A 16500-nucleotide genomic window follows, 5' to 3' on the forward strand; every position below is an offset into this window, starting at 1 on the left:
CACCACCTCCACCTTCATCACCACCCCCACCATCATCACCATCAACTCCACCACCACCAGTAGCAATACCACCAACACCACCACCATCATCTCCACCACCACCACCAATACCAACCATCACAGTTTTATTCCTTTGACCTAATCATTGCTTTCTTTGGCCGTTCTCTTTGAAACCATTACCTTGGTGTCAAGTAGTGAGACTCAGACTTGCTTTTCTCAATGACTGTCCCTAGGAGTAGAGCCAAGGGCTGAGGAGAGGTGAAATGAGTGTGTGAGCACACATGCACACGTGCACAGGCACACGCACGTCCGTCTTACCCGTTAAATCATGAACAAGGAAATTTGTAAAAAGGAAAAGTCTACTGACCCCTCTCCAACAACGTCAGAGCTCTTATTGTTTACATATTCGTATCTTAACAGAGCAGATCGTAAGTTTCTGTCTTAAGTAGATGATAAAAAAAACTGGATTATACTGAAGATCAGTGGTTCCTGTTAAAACAGAGACTGCCGAGGCTCACCCCGGCCTTTCCCGTTCAGTAGATCTGGGATCGGGATCGATGATTTGCATTTCTGACTGGTTCTCAGGTGCTACCGCTGCTGGCTCTGGAACCGCACTTGAGAATCAGCACAGTTAAAACACACCCGTGCTCACACGGCTCACGCACGTGCGCACACACCGCAAACACATGCATAAACACTTGCAGACTGGAGCAATCCTTTTTTATGTAAAAATGCCTGTCAAAATAGAGCTTGGAATGTGAAGAAATAAAAATACAATAAACTGGTGAGATAGAAATGTTAAAATCACTTTAGCCAGCTGAGAAGAGCAGCATCCTAATGCTGGCCCAGAGATGTGAATTTGGGGCTTCCACTGAAAATACGAAGGTTTGAGGTTAAAGGAAACGGAAGCTGCCCTGGGTGGGGGATGGAACAATTCTAGAACATGGAGGCCAAAGTGACGGGCTGACAGGGCAGCGGGTGGGGTGAGGCCCCGGAAAGAGAGGGATTCCTGCCCGAGGAAGAGGCCTGGCGGGTTGAGCTCCAAGGGGCAGACCAGGTTGGCCATGTTACAATATGTTGATGCAGCCACCACCCGGGTTCAGGCACAACCAGCGCCCCAGGGTTGGGGGCGCGGACAGGTGGGCAACTGAGTCAGAGGCCACCCTGGGGCTCAGAGCCGCCCCGGGGTGTTGCCAGAATTAAATGAGCTCCACTGCATGTCTGCTTTAAAGTGCTCTTCTGGCTAAAGGGCCAGAGTGCAGATGTCTGCCCCTCCTGGGAAGAACAGGTTGCTTAAAGTCATATGTCACTATGTGTTCCTTTGTCCCAGACTAGAAAGAAGAGGTGTGGGAAGGCTGTGGGGTCAAAGCCCCTGCCCTACCCCAGTCATCCACCACCTCCCCCTCAGTGCCTGGGACGCCCCTTCTGGCGGGCTGTTCATCTGAGGGCCTTTCCATTTCCAGACCTTCTGCTAAAGGTACACGTGTTTACCCCTTAGGTAAACACCAGGCTATAGCTTCCAGGCCTGCGCATCCCTGTTGCCCACCCTAATCTGGGATGTGCAGGTTAGCCCCTCGCCCTACAGCCCAGGAGTAGATTTTAAGCTATTAAATCAACCTTCCAAACATCCAGGGAGCAGCCAGAAAATGCAGGTGTCAAAATAGACCAGGTTTGGGGACCTCAGTATTCAGATGGAAAGAACCCTCATTTGAAGCCAATCCTAATGGTTCTAGACACACAAAATAGGGGCTTTTACCAAGAAGATATCCTAAGACCTCAAAATTTCTTGCAACAGACCCTTCCTTGCCCTCACGTCACGTCCAGGACGTTAATGCAGGTCGTGTCCTATGGGTCAGAGGGGGTCTGCTTGAGGGGGTTCCCTACACCTGCTGCACCTAGGCCCCCCCCCCAGGGGAGCATTTGGAAATCTCAGTGCCCGGAATGCACCCCAGACCAATGAAGTCAGATCTCTGAGGGGTGACCTGGGCATGTGCATTTTCAAATGCCCCAGATGATTCTAAGGGGCAGCTAAGTTTGAGAGCCAGCGGCCTGGTCTTGTTCAGGGTGAGAGAACCCTGGTGGGCTTCTTCCTCCACCTGCTGGCTCTGTGGCTTCAGGGAAGCTGCCTGGGGCCTGAGTAGCTCAGCGCCCTCACCTGCGAAGTGGGTGAGTCAAGCTTCCATCACAGGGTTGTCATGGGCATTGCCGGGAATGTGTGAATGTACCCAAGGCACAGTGGTACCTGGCGAAAGGGAGATGCTATTATTTGTAATTTAAGAAACTGAGGCACAGGGGCTTTGTGTATACCCGTGTCTGGGTCCTGTTTCCCACGTGGAAAGTGAAACAGTCAGAGGAGAAAATGTCTCTGGTTGCTTTGAGCTCCAGCACTCTGGGATTCTGCAGTCAAAAGGGCTGAAATGAGTCATGTCTTCCTCTCCACCCCCCGGCCCCCCCAAACCTGAGAAAACGATCTGAATCCATGCTCAGCAAAATAAAGCAAAACAGCACATTGCCTACTGAGTGATTTCTCCTCCCGCCTCCCCGAGTGCTCCGGGCCCCTCATTTCTGCTGCCTCTCCACCCCCTGCCCTTCTTTGTCACCAGGCCTTCCATGTCTGGGGTGGAATGGACAGGGCCTAGGAGTGCCCAGTCAAGGCCATGACCCCCAAGGCAGTGCTGCAGGCAGACCAAAGCTGGGGGGGCTCTTGGGCCCTAAGAGAGGGTGTTGACAAACATATGGAGCAGGGGTACTGGACCTTTGTGCTATTGACATTTGGGGTGGCTGATTATTTCTGGGGGCTGTCCTGTGCGTCATGGGGAGTTCAGCAGCATCTCTATGCACTAGATGCCAGGAGCAGTCCCCCCTCATGACAGTTAAAAATGTCTCCAGACATTGCCACATGTCCCCAGGGGGGCAAAATCACCTGTGGGCCCCCCCCCACACCCATCCCAACACCACTGATCTGGAGGCCCATCTTTCCTGTCCCACATGCAGAAAGAATGATGTTCCTTCATGTGTCAGTAAGATTCATTTTGTATTGCTCATATTTAAAGTCACACAAGAGAGAAGAAGCGCTCTCCAAAGGGCAGAGTTGTTTCAACTCAAAGGTGGGCAGGGAAGACTAGAGAAAAAGTACAGGAATGGGGTGTTCTTCAGAGTGCTCTTGAGAGGGACAGAATGAAGCCTTGGGAGCTGCGGTGGGGAGGAGACCTCACCAACAGAGTTGACCGAGGCTGTGAGCAATGCTGGCCTCAAGGGGTCCATGACCCTCCTGCTCCCAGAAACTTTCCCAGTCAGAGCCCTCGGCTGGGCAGGGCCTGGGGACTCCTGGGTGCGTTTTTCACTGCAGCCCCTCAGAGAGAGGTGTTCCCCGTGCATTGAGTGGAAAAGCAGGTGACGGGGCGCCTGGGTGATTCAGTAGTTAAGCATCTGACTCTTGATGTCGGCTCAGGTCATGATCTTGGGGTCCAGGGATGGGCCCCCTGACCAGCTCTGAGCTCAGTGTGGAGTCTGCTTGTCCTTCCCCCTCTGCTTCTAGCCCCACGTGCACTCGCTCAAATAAAAAAGTAAAATCTTAAAAATAAGCAGGTGACAGGTCAGTGAGAGGTTGTGATTCCTATTTTGGAAAAATAATATGTATCTCTCTACACACGCACGCACACGGGGCAAAATGTGACTGTAGATCCACCAAGATGTTAGTATGGTTAGGGGCAGAAACTGGGATTTCAGGTGGCTTTTTTCACTCATTCGCTTGTCTTGTCATTTTTCTACGCTGGACATTGTAGTTACTGGTAGGAAGTAAAAAATCACTCAAAGGCAAACAGTTGGGAAAAGGCACGTGAAAACCCAAATTGCCAGAAACAGCCCTGGGACACCAAGAGGCGGTTAAGAGAGGTGGGCCAGCCCCCCCCCCGCCCCCGCAGCTAGGGACCCTCAGGGCGGAGGCAGCGCGACGTGCCAGCCCCGGCGGGGAGGGGGGCGGTTCTAGAAAGGGAGAGCGCGGAGGGCAGTGCGCTGGGTCGGGTGCAGCCAGGGGCCTTGTCAGGGGCACACACACACCCTGCGCACCTTCGGGGACCGCGGTCCAGGCCTGGGGGGCGGGAGGAGGGCACACCGCGGACACGGCCCTCGGGCGGGGGCGCCGCACGCGTGAGCACGCGGCCGTGACCGCGCCTCTGGGCCGCGGGGGTCCGGAGGGTGCCCGGTGGGCGCCGGGAGCCCCGGACGGCCCCGGTCGAGGGATCGGGGCGGAAGAAGGAAAGAGAGCAAGGCCTCGTTCCGGCCCATTCCGCGGAGGACCTGGCGGGACTCGGGGACCAGGGCGGCGGCTGCCCCCGGCTGCCCCTGGCTGCGAGGAGCCCGCGCCGCGGCCGCCGAGTCCCCAGACCGACAGCCGCCGCCCTGGTCCCCGGCCCCGGCCCCCGACGGCGCCCCGGGCCGCCACACGCCGCGGCCGCGGGGCCCGGGCTCGGCCGCCCTCTGCTGGGCGAAGCGCGCAGGGCCGCCTCGGGTCCGGCCCGCGTGCCCTGCAGCCGGAGGGCTCCCCGAGGCACAGGGAGCACAGAAACGAGGGAGGACGCTGCACGGGGCTGGGGGACGGGGCTGGGGGTGGACGTGTGCACCGGTCTTAGAAGGAAAGGACCTCGCGCTGCATCAGAGGAGGGCAGGAGAGGCTGACCTCGGCGTCGCACGGGGTGCCCCCGACGTGAGGACATGTGCTCAGCATCTACTGCATGCAAAGTGCTGAGTGCGAAGGGGGCGCGGGGAGGCAGAGGAGAGCGACGTGGACCCGACTCCTCCGGGAGCTGGCGCAGTATGAGAGGGACAGGCGGGCAAACCAGCTCAGTGGGACTGGGGTGGGTAGTACAGGTGGCCGCAGAGAGCGGGCTCTGGGTCAGCTGGTGGGTGTGGAGCCGGGGGGGGGGGGGCAGTGTAGCCGCTTCCTGGGGCAGCTGCAATGGAAATGTACTTCCTCAAGGAGAAATTGATTCTGGAGGCCAGAAGTCCAAAATCAAAGTGTCAGCAGGGCCACACTCTCTCTGCCTCCAGGGGGACTCTGTTCCATGCCCTTCTCTTAGCTTATGGTGTTCCCAGAAATCCTTGACCTCCAATGACTTGGAGACACATCTTTCCACTTTCTGCCTCCAGCCTCACATGGCCAGCTTTCTCCTGTGCGCCTGTGTCTCTGCCCCTGTTCTTAGGACACCAGTCATACTTGATAACATCTGTGAAGTCTCTGTTTCCTGGGTGTTCGGGAATGTCCAGAGAGGAGCTCGGGGCTCCACTCCAGAGGCCGAGAAAACGGGGAGAGCCGGATGATCTCATCTAATCTGAGCAGCCCTGGGGAAGGCGAGACCCACAAAGGAAACACTTCCAACAGGTGGAGGCTGTGATTCCGGAGGGAGGCAGTTGGGGCCTGTCTCCTTCCCCACGAGGGACCAGACTTAGGGACTGTTTGGGGTTTAGATCAACAATGTACTACAGGCAATGATTTTTTATTCCCAAAATTTAAAAAAAGGGCTTAATCACTTTTTCTAGTTAGAAGAGTGATCCATGGGGCGCCTGGGTGGCTCAGTCGTTAAGCGTCTGCCTTCGGCTCAGGTCATGATCCCAGGGTCCTGGGATCGAGCCCCGCATCGGGCTCCCTGCTCCGCGGGAAGCCTGCTTCTCCCTCTCCCACTCCCCCTGCTTGTGTTCCCTCTCTCGCTGTGTCTCTGTCAAATAAATAAATAAAATCTTGAAGAAGAAGAAGAAGAGTGATCCATGCTCACAGGGGAAAAAACAAATCAAACAGGACCAAGAATATAAAGAAGGCTTTAAAAAATCACCCAAACCTCAGCACCCAGTGGTAACTGCAGGCAAACAGTTTGATGACACTTCTCACATTGAGAAGAATGCCACATGGCCAGGCTTCCTGAGCTGTGGCTTTTGTCAGCACTTAATAAATCTGGTTTTGTAGATTCTTGTTAAGACTGTGCTTCTCTCAAAATTTGACCAGCAATTAGGACTTGCCTCTGCAAGTGGCAAGTGCTTTGCTCATGTAGCCCAGAAGATGAGGAAAGTGGCATCTTTCTCAGCGAGCCTTGGTGAACTCAGGGGGAGGAAGACCCAGGGACAGAAGCAGGAGACACCACCAGGGTGAATAATCAGGATCATGGCTGGAAGAAGCAGCCTGTGACCGGGGGAGAGGGTCACACTCCAAGTACAGGGTGTCGAGAGGGGACAGAAATGGGGGGACAGAGACCCCAGGGTCTGGAGGGTTCGAGCAGGGCCAAATTGGGTGTGCACAGGCGTCGAAGGGAGAAGGTCTGAACAAAGCTCGTGAAAGACCCGGCTGTCAGTGGCAAGCTCTTGAGCACACGCGCGCACGCGCGCACACTACTTCTTTTGAACAACTTTCTATTCCGTGCTATTTTGTCATATTCTCTGCTGTGCCACGCCATTCCATTTCATTCCGTTATTGCTTTCTATTACAACTACAAAATACTGATAGCATTAACTGGTAAAGTTTCTAATCTCACAGGCTACGACTTCAAAAACTCCAGCCTGTAACAAAGGCCCATCCGTCCCTTTCTCACATCCCTAGGTCAGAAGGTGCCTTTGTCCTGACCCTGGGTAGCTCGGGAGTCTCTCCCCAGTTAGAAGCAGAACGCCCCTTAGAGTTAATCGCATCCTTCATTTACCTCTCTGCACGCCCGCCTACCCTATCACCCAGGATGTCCCTCCTTCCTGGGGTCCCTCTCAGGGCGACAGAAAGAAAAGGAATGACACCGGAATCTCTCTGCTAAAGTGTAAATTCCCCAAGACCCATCTTCTCCAACCAGAAGTGACTCTATGCTGTTTCCCCGCCCCCAAATCAGCGATTCCCAGGTTGCTAAGAATAATCTCCAATTTTTTAAACAATACTTAAGATATAAGTGAGGTGTTGCAAACAGCAATTGCTCCAAGTAACAGTGTTTATAAACTGCTTTCCCTTGAAAAGTTTTCAGTTGGGAGTCCAGGATTACAGCAACCCAGGGTCTCCTGCAGAAACAGAAATTTTTGAAAACGTGTCAATGCATAAAAGGTTTTATGTTGAATTTATCACAAACGCCACGTCAGGCCTTCAGATAACTCTAGAAATAAGAAAGTGACAACGGGAAGGTTTCAGCAGTATTTATTTTTTATTTATAATTTATACCCTGTCAGCTTCTAGAAAGGATTAGAGGTGGCATCCAATACAAGACATGTGTACAACATTAGGTTGCTAAAATGAGACTAGAAAATGGAAAAGTCATGCAGAAGGAGGAGGAAGTGAGGAAGGTGATAAAATTACTATGACTCTAGGTTCAGCGTCGCGCTGAGCTTCCTGGTAGCTAAAGCAAGGATGGAAACGTGAAGCCTGTGTCAGCTTCATTAACTGAGTAAAGAAAAGAAAAACACAAGCAGTCTATTAGCACTCTGAGGGACATCAGCGCCTCTCAGGCACTGTGTTCGATTGGTGGCAATTATAGGCCCTGGAGGAACGTGCCAGGAGGGTCCAGCTCTCACAGCCCGAGGCTGGAGGGGTCAGGGTCAAGCAAACACAGTGCACAGCTGAGGGAGAGCCTGGGCTCCGGTGGGGCACGGGGGGCTGCAAAGGGGCAACCAGCCCAGCCCTGGGCCCATCTTCTCCCAGAGGCCTGCCCCGCAGGTGTTCATAGCCCTAGGCGGGAGGCATGGCAGGGGTGCTAGTGGTGGCCTGGGGATCGCTGGCCTCCTAGAGCTCTGCCCCCGGGGAGGGGGTGCGGGGGGGGGGCCTGCAGCTGCACTGCTTGCAAGCTGCAATGGTCCTTCCCTCCTGGGGGGCCACCAGGGCAGGTGGAGACGGGACTTTGCAGGTCAGAAGCGCCGTGGAATCCTAGCTCTGGCGTCCGTTAGATGTGTGACTTCAGGCGGGTTATTTCTCCTGGCTTGAGCCCCAGCCTGTGACCTTGGGAACAGTTCCGTCCCCTGCCAAAGCCCCAGTTTCTTCTCCATCTCCTGGGACGTTTATGAGGATTAAATGAGTTTAAAGATGCGCGTCTTCAGAACAGTTCCCCCCACACGGTAAATGCCATGCAGGTGCCAGGGTTCTTATTATTTGGATCAGTGGCTGTTCCTCCCTAAGCGGGTCTCACCCGAGTCCCCCTCCCTGTGGGACCCCGGAGTACGGAACCAGACCCGGTGCCCAGCGGGCGAGTGGTGCTGCCGCCTGCGGGACCGGACCCCCCTTTCCCTGGGCCCTGGGGCAGCTCAGACACCTCGCCCCAGAGAGGACGCGGGGTCCCGCTCAGTTACAGCTCTGCCAGGAGCTCCCATCTTCTCTCTTTTAAAAAAGAGGAAAGTTAGTGCCAATGAGACCTACCTATTAACATGCAATCCTCAACCCACACCCTGCCGGCTCCCCGCCCTTCAGGGCTCAGCAGTGTCTCCGGTCATTGGCGCCTCCTGCTGGTGCCTCCCCAAGGCAGGCCAGGGCCAGTTTCCAGTCCAATCTTAAAAAGGAGGGGCTCTAATCACGGTATGTCCCCACCCAGCACCCACCAGCCACTTAATAATTGTGCTTTAAGTGAGTGAATGAATGAATGAAAGGAAATGCCAATTTCCTAAGGTCACAAGCTCAGAAAACTCCATGGACTTCCCATTGCTTTTAGGCAAAACCCAAACTTCTCATCTGGCAGTCCAGCCTTGGATAAATTGACTCACTTCCTGGCCGAGGGCCCACGCCTCCTGCGCGCCTCTCCTGCCCTCTGCACCCAGCTCCAAGGCCCGCCCTCCCCTGCCCTCTCCAGCTCATCCTCTCTGACCAGGTCTGGGGGAAGGGTCCTCACTGTCCCTTCCCCTTGGGGTAATCATCCCCATCTCGGCCATATTTACATGACCTTGTCTCCTTCCCCAGTTATACTGTAAACAACTGGGGACTGAGACCAGTCAGCCACTTCCAAGTGCTCCCTGCTCATTTCTGACGGCCCCCGGAGCGTGTCTGGGGGTCCGCACTGCCTGTAACGACATCACACCCGGGCCAGGGAGTGCAGGTGCTCATTGCAGACCGGCAGCCAGATGAGAGGGAGACTCCTGCCAGGCTGCCCGGGAGAGCGATTCTAAGGTGTCGAGGGAGGGGAAGGTGCAGAATCAGGGCTTGGAGAGTGACAGCCACGCACGTGTTTTGGGAGCAGGTGAGAGCAGAATCAGGAGGGTGGGACTAACTGCAGCCTTTGCAGGAGCTTGAGACGGGGGCCTGTGGTAGGGAAGTGAAGGATTAGCAAAGGTGCTTTCCTGCGACACCTCTTCTCCCTGGAGCTGTGCTCAGACAGAGACAGAATGGGGCCCTGGTTCTCACTGTGGTGCCTGATCCAGCACGTTAGCCTCCCCTGGAACTTGACAGAAATGCAGATTCTCAGGCCCCACCCAGACCACTGAATTGGAGGCTCTGGGGCAGGCCCAGGACCTGGGTTTTCACAAGGGCTCCAAGTGAGGTTTGAAAACCATGGGTCTAGGCAGAGTAACGAAGGTGCACAAAGCCCTCTTTCCCCAATCCAAGCCTTTCCCTGCTCTCCCTGTGGCTGCCCAGCAGGCCCTGAGTGCTCAGGGGCATGCCAGGCTGGAGGGCAGGCTCTCTCCTGAGGGTGCCTGGCTCACGAGGAGCAGGTGTGGCCTCTGAAGCCCAGGCCAGAGAGGGCTCCCACCCTCCACCCGAGGCTATGATCTGGAGACCCAAGCATTGGGACGTTGGGGTGAATAGGAGTTTGCTGCAGGAGGAGCCCCAGGCTGCTATTCCGGATCAGATCACGTGTGCCTGTAACACAGGCAGGCTGCTTTGTTAAGCACTCCCCAAAACATGGTGATGTGAGAGCTCTCCTTCCACCCATTTTAGAGATGGAGACACTGGGCCTGCATGGGTCATTTGCCGAAAGTCATCCCAAGTGTAAGCGGAGGGGCTGGGCTTGGGGTTAAGGTTGGGAGGTTGGAGGGCGTTTGGAGGGTGGAGTCAGGTGGGGGAGGACCTAGGTGAGGGGACCCAGACCTCCCCTCACCCCACCAGCTCCAGGAGATCCCCCTCAGGGAGGACAACCTGGTTACATGGGTACTCTGTGATTGTGAAGAATTTTTTAAATGTTTATAATGGCGTTTGTCATAAAGGAGTTTTAGCTGTGGAGAAAACGTTTATTGGTCTATCACAGTACTGAATTGACTCTTAGTAACTCACTGTGAACAAGGACGAGGTTGGGGAAGTGACTCCCCAGGGCCAGGAAGGACGCTGCTAGCTGAGGAAGGCTCTGGGCAGAGCTCCTGGGCCACACGGGGGATCCCACACTATGAGCCTCCAAAGAGGCTTGCAAAAGCACTCATCAACCGGCCCTTGTTCTGAAAGGGGAAAAAAAAAAGGACAAAGCTAAGGCTACTTTAACCTGCCAACATGCTGCTCACTTGAGTCTCCTTTTGGAGAGCTAGGGCTGATCCTGGGGTAGGATCCACCCAAATAACCCCGGGAGAAGATAGATGTGAGCAGGTGTCCGCAGGGGGTGGCGTAGGACACCTCACAAACATGAGAAGTGATCAAAAACCCAAGGATTGTGACTGCCCCCGGCCCCTGGCCTTGACTTTCTGCCAGGTAAGGCGCTGAGAAGACTTCCCCCAGGTTGGAGTAAATGTTCCTCCGCTTATGCATAGGCTCAGGCTCCTGTCTTGTTTTGCCAGGTGTTCGTGAAGGGGGTGGAGGAGCGCCTGGAAGACTAAGGAGGCAGAGAGAGTCCAGGTGAGTCAGAAGACAGGCCGAGAGGGAGGCATCATCTTCTGGCAACTACGGGATAAACAGAGAAGGAAAAGGAGACGAGCAGAGGCTGTCCGGGAAGCTACTTCCAAACCGGAGATGCCTTGCATTCAGCAGGGGTTCGCCTGAAGTTACCGAGTGGCAGACGGAACACTCGCAGGCACTCGGAGCGACCCGTGACCTGGGGCCTCGGGAATGGGTCCCCGGCCTATGGCTGGGGATGCCTCCTTCTTGGACAAGGCGCCCGCCTTCGGGCCCGTCCTGTGGCTGACCAACCCCCCACCCCTCCTGGGGCATGAGCACTGACCAGAGCGAGGGGGCAGGGGAACCTAGCTCCTGGGCCAGTGAACAGCTGCTCTGAGAGGGTGATGTCCAAGTTCGGAGCCTCGGAGAATCAAGTCATCGCACCGGGTCAGGACGACTCCGGGCCCCTTAAGACTCTCTGCCTGTTGTGTGCTGGAGAGAGTTGATTTTTTAATTTCCGTTCTTAAAGCCCAGGCACGGAGTGGGGCATCACATGTGGCCACTGGGTGGGAGGATATCAACCTGCCAGCGGAACTTTGCTAGTAACTCCCGCGGCCTCCCGGCAGGTGCCACCCAAGCAAAGCAGCTCACCTGAGCGGCTGACGTGCGAGGTCCATCAGGTGTGGTGGCACTCAGCGCTGAGTGATTTAGCCCCCGGCCGAGCAGTGAGACGGGGCGTGGGCACAAACTGGGTAGATTAGGTAGAATCATTAGACTTCTTGCTAGGGCGTGTTAGGTTCACGGGGAAGTGGCTGGTGGGGTAGCTTCGGTCTCACTTTACCTGGCCAGGTGGGCTGAGCCCGTGGTGTGTGTGCCCTTCCTGCTCCCGGGTACTCGGGGTCAAACTCCAGCTCGGGGTCTCCGGCCACAAAATAAAACTCCTCTGCAGGAGATGCGGGAGGAACCTTATGTTCAGATGCTGTTGCTAGACAGTGAAGTTTCTAAAATGAGGTGAGAAGCACCAGGGATTTTTTTTTTTTTGGGTGGGGTTTTTGGATCTTTTGTTTTCAGAGAATGCTCCACCATCATTACTTCTGGAAGCCTGACCAGCTTCTGCACGGTGACCTTCTCTGAGGCCAGACACAGGGTCATCCTGAATAATACTTGTTCGTATGGCTCATCTTCTCTGTTTCTCCCTGCTCAGTATGTCAGAGATGGTAAATGCATTAGGATCTTGCTTTTGATTTTTAATTTTTGGACTATCTGGTCTTAAGACTGGGAGTTAGAAACCCTTGCAAGGGCCCAGAACCCACTGCAGATACTAATCTTTCATCATTCTCATGTGATTTCGATTTTTCTTGAGATTTGGTGGCTGAGGTCAATGTGGTCAGCATGAGTGAGAAGGGGAGGGTCATCTGTCAGCTTCACTAGGAGCTGGATGTGTGGTCTTGGACGCAGGGACCCTCTTCCCGGTGAGGCCATCCCTCCCTCCCCCCTACCTCCTCTCTCCCCGCCTTTCCTCCCCCTTCCCCCTTCCTTTCTTCTTTCTTCCCATCCCCTACCCTCCCCACCTCCCTCCTCCTTTACCTCCCTCCCTTCCTATAATTACTAAGGGCCTATTATGGGCTTAGTCCTGAACCTGGAGAGACTATGCAAGGATGAACGCCCACTTCCCTGTTGGGGAGCAGGTGCTTTACTCAGGTCTCACCAGACCTGTGTTTTTAACCTAGCCCTTCATTCCCTACTCCTTTGGTAATATTTGGAATACTGAGAAATTAAAGCAAAGGTACGCCTGTGAAGAATATGGATTCCACCCCCAAACTCATTGTCAGTAGACGTACCAGAGATGGCCAATGTGGACAATTCCCATGGGAACATCTTTGTATGTGAGAGAGATTTGGAAATTCCAGACACAAGGAAAACGGCTAGGCAAGTTGATTTGTTGAGTGAGAGCCCTAAGTTAAAGGGTCATCTGCCTCCAACTCTGGAAAAGCCTGAACAAGGTCCAGGGGCCATCTCTCTTGACCGCTAAGGAGTTGCATAAAAAGGATGTGGTAGGCTTGATGATGCACTGTTCCCACAGATACTTGACTACGATCATCTGTAATAAAAATCTATGAGAAGAGAGTCAGGGCTGGCCCACAAACAAGTTTCAAAAGCAAAGGGTTTCCTCAATCATTCGTATCTTTTGACGAGAGGTCTTATGTTAGCTTTGCATGAGATTTACGACACGATAATTTTCTTAGCTTTGTAACCTCTATCCCAACTGAAGGATCTCTAAGTCACTGTGGCCACTTGTGCTCTCTTCAGACAGCGGACCCAAGCTGGCCAGAGCCCCAAAGCTGTGGTCGGGAGCCTCGAGTTCCAGGCAGTCACCTGGATGTGTGTGGTGGAGGGTCATCTGTCAGGCTGCAGACCTGGACTCCCACGCTAAGCCCGAGGCATCAGGCAGGGGCCGCATGAAGATGGATTTTGGAACGTTTTCAGATGAGCAGATAATAGGTGCTGTATAAATGTGCCAAGGTACTGCAGTTTGCCTTAAGACAGTCCTTTAAGAACAGCCTTTAAGAGTGGCGCCTGGGTGGCTTAGTTGGTTAAGCATCTGCCTGTGGCTCAGGTCATGATCTCAGGGTCCTGGGATCGAGCCCTACATCGGGTTCTCTGCACACCCCTGCCTCCCCAGCTCATGCTCGATTGTGCACTTTTTCTTTCAAAATAAAATCTTAAAAAAAAATAGCTTTTACCCTTTTACCCTGTCACTGAGAACGTTCACATGATCTCTTGTGTTCACTATTGTTTTGTGTGGTTTTTTTTTTTAACTAAGTGATGCCTCACCAAATGATAATGAGGCAAGCTTATATGAGAAATACAAATTAGGTCCTGAATTACTCCACTACTTGGGCAGAAAAGTTGAGCTCTATGTGCTTCTTGGTCTAATTTTCTCCCAAACTGAGTTATCTACCATCAGACAAAATTTGCTAACAGCCTCACTATTACAGATCAATGTCACTGCTTGCAAGAGATGCTTACTTTCCTCTTATATAAGCACAGCCTTTGATAATTAATCCTGATAACACCAATATAGAGACCCCAATACTTGACATATTATTCAATGGCTCTTGGCAGAAAGGAAAGGCATCTCACTTGAATATGATAGAATACTATAAAAATCTGTATTTTACTGCCTTTCGTGAGAAATTTAACTATTTTGAGAAATAATTTTATAGTCTACCTGGCTGATTTTCCTTTATACTTAACTATTTGCTTTATTTTTAAAGAAGATACATGAAAATTGGTGACAATATACAACATTCTCCATGAACCAAACCTAGGAGAGATTAAATTTTGCCCCAAGTGAAATAGCTAAATTCAGTGGATTTTAATTACTTCTGTCCCCATGGGCTTTTTTTCTTCTTAATTTCTTATATTTTCCCCTTAGGTTGCATGATTAATTTGCAAGTTGAGTCCCATACTGTCCATGAAGCGAAGCAGAATGTATGACAGAGGAGGTGTTTAGGTGCCACCTTTTGAGCACTAAGCAAGGTTTTTCCGACGTCGGCCTGTGTCAGTGCGACAGAACGAGGGTCACCTGTGGTCACACCTCAGTGCTGCTGGGCTCTGCAGCGGCTCACTCCAACTCCGGATCATTAGAATCCCGGTTTCTTGTGGAGATGGGCAGCTTGGCATCATGTGAGGCCCTTCCCGTGCCCTATTTTTCATTCTGGGGTTGTTTAGAAATCATATTTTCTTGACTCTGAAGAGCAGCCCATGGATACGTTTTTACGGGGTAGCAGTAACTTCCGGAATACATGTTGGGTTTTTTTTTTTTCCCCGTGAATGAATCCCGAGGCCTAGGAAGTTGCCCCTCCCTGCCCATCGTATTTTCTCTATATTGCTTTCTCTAATAGCTCTTTTGGTGCTGAGATTCTAAACGTAAAGCTTAACACTCAACCAGCGTAAGCAACATTCTTATGGAAAGCCGCCTTAATGTTGGCTTATGCATGAAATGGAAATGGCTTGTGTTATCCATCCTTTAAAAAATTTCTAGTGCTCAGCCTCCATGAAATGGATTGCTTATGGGGAGATAATGTCTGTTCTATTCCTTTTTAAGTCTGTGAAAAATGTCATCCTGGTTAATAGGGTGATTAAAACTCTTTATGCTCCAGGAGATAAATGTGATTATGTTTGTCATACTCTACCCAAGATAAAGACAGCAAAAAGGCAAACTTGAAATTCCATAACATTTCCTCTCTTCCATATCCAGGAACATTCAGAACTCAATACACAGATGGTACTTCACATAAAGAATAACATTATCTGTTAAACATTTTTCCTTTCCATTAACCAATTTAACAATATGCCTCTGGTATAAAAGGAATAGACAAATGACTAAATCTTCTGAGGTTTGACTGTAGAAAAATACCACTTCAGTCATATTGCTTGTTTTCCTTTAAACTTTCATCTGTGTTACTTCATTTCTGCTTTTAAAATGCAACTGCAGCCTATGCCTGGTGTATTCTAGGGAGTCTATCCCCGTCAACCTTCCCTCTGCAGGTGATTCACGATCATTCTTTGGGGCCACCTTGCCATTCCTCAAGGACAACAGACATATATGAGAAGGGTTTGTAAACAAGAGGCATGCCACAGAAGTATGTGTCCGAACATTCATTCCTCAGGCCTCCCATATCCTAGGCCTGTGGGAATGGAGCATACCCACCGTGCCCCTAGACTCAGGCCGGTAATATGGACACAACCTGTTCAGTTTGGCTCTTGCCTTTCCTTCCTTCCTCCCATTCAGAGGCTAGAAATCTTTTCTTAGCAGAGATTTAGTTAAAAATGAAAGCTGGGTGAAGAGTTTTAGCTGCTCCAAATGCCCTGATAAATTCCACAGTTCTTTCCTTTTAGTCCTGGATTTTTAACAGGTTACATATGAATCCCAGATGCTGCTTACACCTGTTTAATTAATTAACAACACAGCAACTTTAACAGGGTAATGCGGTCCAGAGAAAAATGTTACATTATGCACTTGACATTTCATTTAAAAATTTTCCTTAGAACTAAAAGGTTTCATTATAACAAAAATTTCAAATGTACTTTATTAAACCTGATTGCTAATTAGAGCCTAAGTAATTATAAAGAAATTGCACTACTGATATCCAACCATATTTTTGGGATATACTGACATATTACTTTCTTTAAAAAATATTCATCTCTAGTAAAAATAATTGCATGTAGGCATTATCCTCTGTTTTCTCTAAGATATCATGGAAGACAGAAAAGGGCTGGGCCTATGTGTAAGAATCCTTGAGGCGGCAGTACTAACTACTTAATATTGAGACTCAATACCTAGGTAACTTTCTGGTTAAAAATATTTGTTAAGATAGGTGATAACTGGCCTATTTTTACATTAACAATTGAGATAAAACTACAGACTATTAGTCAATGTTTAGGGGACACAGAACCAACTTCTCAAAAAAGTATGTTTTATATCCACTATATCATTATTATTTTAGATGACTACCTTTTCAGGTTAGCATAATCTGTTACTGGTTTCTTCTTCTCTATGTCTGAGAATTTCCAGGGCCTTGAGGTGAGCTCATCAGCTAACTGACGAGCAGGAGCAAATCCAGGGCTGTGTTCAGGACAACAGGACACATGCGCTGGGGCCTGACAGACAGGGTTTCCCCGTTCACCTGTCACTGTGGAGTTGGCCTAATAGGAGTGAGCCTTCCATGTCCTGACAATCACATACTAACAAAAAAGGC

At 51.5% G+C, this 16500-nt stretch overlaps 1 long non-coding RNA gene across 2 annotated transcripts in view; it reads left to right on the top strand.

Moving 5' to 3' along the window:
* Positions 1–13329, top strand: part of LOC141372930 (uncharacterized) — a 21833-nt gene extending 8504 nt beyond the window's left edge. For both annotated transcript variants that reach the window (XR_012378458.1, XR_012378459.1), the window contains exons 2-3: positions 10699–10756; positions 13046–13329. This is a non-coding gene — a long non-coding RNA (uncharacterized lncRNA). The remainder of the gene's footprint in view (positions 1–10698; positions 10757–13045) is intronic.
* The last annotated feature ends 3171 nt before the right edge of the window (positions 13330–16500 follow it).

Source organism: Callorhinus ursinus, unplaced genomic scaffold (assembly GCF_003265705.2).
Source record: "Callorhinus ursinus isolate GAN/ISIS: 27379988/994484 unplaced genomic scaffold, GSC_fseal_2.0 scaffold6, whole genome shotgun sequence".
Classification (NCBI taxonomy): Eukaryota; Metazoa; Chordata; class Mammalia; order Carnivora; family Otariidae; genus Callorhinus; species Callorhinus ursinus.